At 42.1% G+C, this 7,031-nt stretch overlaps 1 pseudogene; it reads right to left on the reverse strand.

Moving 5' to 3' along the window:
* Positions 1 to 3,668: 3,668 nt before the first annotated feature.
* On the reverse strand, positions 3,669 to 3,786 carry LOC124797074 (annotated as a pseudogene).
* Between the last annotated feature and the right edge of the window lie 3,245 nt (positions 3,787 to 7,031).

Below are 7,031 nucleotides of genomic sequence, written 5' to 3' on the forward strand. Positions count from 1 at the left end.
TCCAGATATTAAAGCCAGTAGTAACGTTACACATCTCCAAGTATGCGGATACACCAAATATCCTTACTTCAGTATAATAAATCTTACTGCATTCAACATTACATTCACCTGGAGTTCTATATTCCATCTCACACCCCCCTCGTGAATGTCCTCAATACTCCTCCACCTCCTCGTCACACTTTCTGTCTCCTCCTCCGCTGCGCCTCTGACCACCTCCTACCCCCCCCCCCTCCCAATCAACTCACCATCTCTGTATGTGTGTGTGTGTGTTGTGGTTTATCCTCCCTCTCGATCCATCTGCTCCTTCCCATCTCTCTTGCCATCGGCTCCTCCCCTTTCTCCGCCCATCTCCTCCTGTTTTCCTTCTCCTTCACCTAATCTTCCCCCCTCTCTCTACTCATTTCCTCCTCTTCCATAAGTAATATGTGTACCAAGTTTGGCTGAAATCGATTCACGAATTTACTATGCGCTTTTCACACACAGTTTTGGCCGCTTATGCATTTGTCACATACAGTACATGGCAGATACATTAAACGTATAACAATCATGCTTGTACTTGTATACATTTTCACACGTCTCTCTCGCGCGCATTTTGTGATGCAGTTCCGCTTTAACACAGCTCACGACTTACGACGTTATCGCTTCTGAAACATATGCCATACAGTAACATAATTTAGCAGGTACATCCAGTGGTATAAGTGAATACTGTCTGTGAAATGGGGTGGAAATAGAGTTATTAGTAAAGAAGTAATAAATTAAAACGCCTTATCTGATGCAGCAGTTTTACTGCACGAACAGCGAAATTCTAGTAAGCGAAAAGCTTTGTTCCTTTCTTCATTTTGTGGGGGTTTGGGGGGGAGTTGGGGGGGGAGGTGTTAGTGTGAAAAAGTCTCCTAAACATTGGATATTACAAGTAAAATAATTTCTTGCAAGCGACTAAATTTTCTCACTCTCAAGCAGTGGATGAATGTAGTCAGGCTATTTGTGCGTCATCGGCTATGATACTTCGTACGCCCTCGTATGAGAGGGGTGGCAAATACATGCGTAGACACATTCGGTTATATATGTAGTAATTACAGCCTTGACCTGTATCCAAGGTCGCACCGCCTCATAATACTTGCATGTGTACATCTGAAGTCAACGGCAGCACATATAAGAATTATTGCACAACTCAACTTCATCTCGGCGTACTGTTCAGTGTAGACATTTTCCTCAATTATCAGACCCTGAGTTGCAATCTAAGTTGGCGAGAAAATTGCAAGAAGAATAGCGCTATATTATGACGGCTCAGCACAGGGTGTTGGTGCACTTTAATTAACAGGGGGACTGATGAAACCTTATAGTATTAACAAAATTTTAATCAGACTGAATAAACGTTTAGTGTCGCGGGTGATAAGGTCGAAAAGTAGGTGCTCGTTTTGAAGTAAACGTGCAATGTATTGTAAGACGTATGTGTTGCCGGCTATGGGCGAGACATGGCAGAGTCTCTGACCAGAAGCAGTATGTCGTTAGTTGTTGCTTGTCGTGAGTCGGCGTCAGTCGGCAGTAGTAGTCAGTCGGCAGTAGTCTTCAGTCCGTGCTAGTAAGCTGTAGTATGCAGTAGTCGGTGCGTGCCTGCGCGTGTCGGCAGTCTGCTCTGGTCGGGACTCTGGAGGATGAGTATTATTGTAGAAGGTAAAGAAGCAGCCTTGCGCATATCTTGTAATGTATATTAACTGTCATTAACTTTTTTTAAAATGCCCCAATAATAATTTTTATAATATCAAGTAATTTTTTTTTAAAGAAAAGCATTCATTTCAATTTAAAGAAAATTTCCAATGCATGATCATTCCTGCCAAGAATCAGAAAAAAATATACGCCAGCATTGCACGAAGCTGTGCCCAAAAAATTTCTACATAAGAGCAGATATATTCGCAGTTTTTATTGAGGTAAGAATTTTTGCTTTTTTTTATTCAGAATACAGGGCCGAGGCGCAGCGCTGCTGTCGTCATAAAATTTACGAGGTTACTGAATTTTTTTTTTATTATTTCCGGATTTACGAATTGAATTTTGTGGTTACATTAAATGTGAATGCATTTCTGTACACAGATTATAAATGGGAGCAAATTTTGTTCAGAGGTTACATTAAAACAAATTTTGTTCAGAGGTTACAATATAATTAAAATTAATTTAATGATTATTATTCTTGTGCGGGGTTACGCTTGGTTCCTGGTTCATGGTTCTTGGTTTCTCATTTAAATATTTCTGTGGCGAGGTTACTGGTTTTTGGTTTCATCATTTAAATGATATTTATTGTGGGGAGGTTACAGTATTTCTATAAAAAGACTTTCTCCTCAAAGCATCTTCTGTTTCCATGTAACGTACACACTTACGGTAAAATTATTGAGGTCAAATAAGTAAACAGTTATAGTCGGTACGGTATGCAATGTGTATTTATCAGTTTCATCATAGGTGTTTGTGATCTAGCCACCTTAAAATCAAATTTCTGGCGTTACTAGACGTCTGATTAGTGTTTACGTTCGATGAACTCACACTATGTGATCAAAAGTATTCACACACCTATCATTTGACATTAATATGGGATGTTCAAAATGGCTCTGAGCACCATGGGACTTAACTTCTGAGGTTATCAGTCCCCGAGAACTTAGAACTACTGAAACATAAGTAACCTAAGGACATCACACACATCCATGCCCGAGGCAGGATTCGAACCTGCGACTGTAGCGGTCGCGCGGTTCCAGACTGTAGCGCCTAGAACCGCTCGGCCACTAATATGGGATGTGTCCACCGTCTGTCTTTATGATGGACTGAACTCTGCCAAGGACACTTTCAATAAGGTGGCCGAATGTCTGGAGAAGAATCGCAGTCCATTCTTCCTCAAGAGCTGAAACCAGGAAAGGCAGTGATGTTGGACACGGGTCTGGAGCAAATACGACATTCGAACTCAACTAAAAGAAAGTCTATTCGATCTTAAAATGTAAGCTTTTACGGCCGGTATTGTCTTCACTTAAAACTTTCGGGCTGATAGGCTGTGGTCGAAGTATAAAACTCTCCCCTGACGTTTTTTCTCCGACTGCTGGAGACGTACTCGGAGGATGTCTCCCGCAGTCGGAGAAGAAACGTCAGGGGAGAGTTTTATACTTCGACCACAGCCTATCAGCCCGAAAGTTTTAAGTGAAGAAACTTCATTCGGTTCACGTCTGGACTCTGTGCATTCCAGTCCCTTTCAGGAATGTTGGTGCCCACAAACCTTTGCTTCGCAGGTGCTGCTTTCTGACAAGATGCATTGTCAGACTGGTGTAATCATCGTCTCGGTGCTTTTCCTGTACTGTACGCAGTCTACGATACTTTAAAATATCTTAATATTCTTCGGTGTTTAGCGTTTCCTTAAGGGTAGTAAAGGGACCACCACCCTCACAATAAAAAACTCCCTCATATCGTAACGCCACCTCTTCCCTACAACTAAAACCAAACTCCTCCCGAACAGGCCTTCAAGGTCCAACGGGACCGACAGACCGTCGTGTCATCCTCAGCTCACAGGCGTCACTGAATGCGGATATGGAAGGGCATGTGGTCACCACACCGCTCTCCCGGCCATATGTCAGTTTTCGAGACCGGAGCCACTACTTCTCATCAGTTTACCTCACAAGGGCTGAGTGCACCCCACTTGCCAACAGCGCTCGGCAGACCGGATGGTCACCCATCCAAGTGCTAGGCCAGCCCGACAGCGCTTAACTTAGGTGATTTGACGGAAACCGGTGTTACCACTGCGGCAAGGCCGTTGGCGTTCTTCTGTACGACACTTTTGACAATATGGATGAGGGCCGGTAACATTCTCCATGAATGTGCCAAACCCAAATCCTTCCATGGATTGCCACGGGGCGTAGTTTCATTCGTCACTCATAATATTTCGTTTTCAGCCACACACTGTCCAGTGGCGTCAGTTATTATACCACCTCGAAATGACTACAGAAATGTGTGGCTTATGAGGAGTTGCTTGATCTTTTCCGCTTGATCATTCTTCGCCCGATCTTCACTGGTGGTAACGCTTTGGAAATCACGAGTGATTTCCTCTCCTGATTTAATGCCATTTTTACAGACATCCATCCCAGTGCTCAACGGTCCCGCTCCGTCAGTAAACTGCATGTGGTCGTCCCCCTCTTGGTTTAGCTGTGTTGTTCCTTCACGTTTCCACTTCACTGTCACATCATGAACGGCGAATTGGGCAGCTTTAGAAACGTTGAAAGGGGATATGCACTGGTTAGTCAACGTTTGAAGTCGCTGTTCTTTCCTGACCGATCGATTCTGCTGTTACAACTGTTTTACTGAGTACTCAATACTCCCTGTTTCCTTGTATACTGGTGGGTGCGCATCTCACGACATCTAGCTGTCATTTTCGCATTGCATTTGGGTGTCTGGATACCTTTGATCAGATAGTGTTACGAATCACAAAATTGCATCTGAAATTAAAACGAAATGAGTCGGCGATTTGCGGCGAGGTCACAGTCAGGATCTGTACCGCACTGATCTACGTTCAGGTATTATGATGTGTTTGTGCTGTGATTTTTCTGATGCGTTTAATTCGAATGCAATTGAATGCACGTGGAAAAGACAACAGTCAAACGCGTTACTCATCCTCTGTAGCATCTCTACGTTGCGAACCATTAAATTTGCAATACCTTGAAGGGCGTTCAACATACATTAGGTTGTCATGAAGTAAACTACATGTTTGAATGTGTAAATAATTATCATTTACACACAACCATACGAACTAGTTAGAAATAATACCATCTAGATTAAATTTACGAGAAAAAAATCCACAAATGGTTTCCCTTTCAGAAATTACATCTGCATCGGAGGTCCGCATCTGGCGTTTATGCTCAATAGAACTGTTCTGTGCTCTTAGTTCCATGAAAGGCAGATGTCAATGTAGTCGTTCTGCACGCAGGGAGCAACTGCATTCAGCTTCCCTCACGCTTATTCGAGCATCCCATCCCCGAATGACACGACCTCCCACTCTGGGAAAGAGGAATAAAGCACTTTGTTCTCTCTTTTAAGATTCTTGAAGGTACAAAAGACTATGGACTACCGTTTTGAGATTTTTTTCGTCACTGTCTTCCTAGTGATAGACAAACTTCTGGTTTCCATTTCTCATTGCTTTTAGTTCCATTAACATTTCTCAATACAGTTTGAAGAATGTACACACTTAAAATTGATTTTATCACACATGGTACTGTGGAATCTTTTAACTTCTTAATAAACCATTTAACTCCCCATAATTTGTTAGAGTCATTATGAAACGACCCCATTTGGCAGGAATGTATCCTTGATTTACAAATATTTTGTTTAAAAAGTTATAGTATGAAGCTTACCGAGCGCTATGTTTTAAACTATACCTTACTGCTAGTGAAATATTGCTAAAAGTAGAAAATGAATTTAGAAAAAGTAGTAGTACTGAAATCTATATTCTCTCACAGGTAAATGCAAGTTATCAAACGCATCAGTGACGCGATCAAAAAACCGATGGAGTTAGCGCTGCTTCAGTGAAATGTCAAACACCGCTGGAGAGAGAAACGAAATACTAACGATAAAAACAGGACTATATAAAAAAAGAGAAACGACGTACTACGAAGAAATCAATGGGACGGAAATCATTAGATGTGATGTACACTCTTTGACATAAAACTTGACCGGCGGCCGGCCGCTTCAGAGGCTAAGTCCGCGCCGATCGCGACATGGGACAAAAAAACTGGCCAACTCGCTAATTCTCTAAGTCCGGTTATCTGCACAATCTGGCAACACTGTAGACTGCGGCACTTCCTGGAGGAAAACTTGTCCCATGATAGAGAAACTCTACGCTGATTACGCCTGTGGTCTAGCGGTAGCGTGCGTCGTTTCTGTTCATAATGTCAGTGGATCGAGAGCAGCTGGCATAAAATATTTTTATAGCCTCTTCTGTCTGAATGCTGAAGACGTGAATGTAATGGTGGCGCAGATTCAATCTATTTCGCTTTTTGACTCACCGATATCAAAATTTTATCCAGTAACGATTTTGCGGCAGATTTCCTGCAGACTGTCCTCCTCTGGACGCCGTATGCGGCAAAGCTCCGGGATCCATTTGCTGGCTACTGGCAGCGGCCGTGGCGACAGCAGCGGCGCTGCACTCCCTCGTTCTTTATCGAAAGCGCCTGCTACCGCTCATCGCTTTTGATGATTTAAAACGCTTTATTATTAAATGTTGCTCCACAGAAAATTTCTACAATTTCCATTCACGCTCAAAAGCAACGGAGACGCCCTGATTAGTAGGCGGGTATTATATTACATTAATCGGCAAGAGCTGAGTATGGCCCGAAATTAATTTTATAGACTGGGACGAAATGAAACCACCTCACTACATTCGATGAATTTATAAATGCTTCATACCTCGTTTCTTTTCCTTCCAAACTCAATTATTTGGTCAATGTTTGGATGTTTTCGTCAAGCCAGAGTGAGCGTCTGTGGTGTAAAGTGTATTACAGTTCTTGTTTCATTCCTTATGGTAAGTCTATGCGATAAACTGTGTGAATACCTTGCAATGCATGCTCTGTAGCAGTGCAGGAACACTGCACATTTGGAGTTCATGAAGTATTTATTGTTGATCGGAAGTGGTAGTTAAGGTCATCAGATTTAAACCAGAAAAATTTGTCGTTTTGAAGGTTTCAGAGAACGGAAAGGAATTGCTAACGCCGGTGTTAGGAAACGTCTACAGTTAAATGCTACTGCAAAAATTTAGAAGAAGGGAACTATATTAATGAACATGTGCACTTCATAAACAACCTTCTGACATGTTAGATCTATATGACGAACAAAGCTCAAATTTATATCGTTGACAGTCGGTTTGAATCTTTTCAGGGTCTGTTTTACAGTGAAGCACCTTGGAATTTGCAAAGCAGAAATCCATGATATTAACTTAATTTACTAAGTCGAAATCGAACGAAGATTGATGTTTAAAGGCATTCTTCAGATTTCGCATAAGAAATTTTTACTAGCAG

Source organism: Schistocerca piceifrons, chromosome 4, assembly GCF_021461385.2.
Source record: "Schistocerca piceifrons isolate TAMUIC-IGC-003096 chromosome 4, iqSchPice1.1, whole genome shotgun sequence".
Lineage (NCBI taxonomy): Eukaryota > Metazoa > Arthropoda > Insecta > Orthoptera > Acrididae > Schistocerca > Schistocerca piceifrons.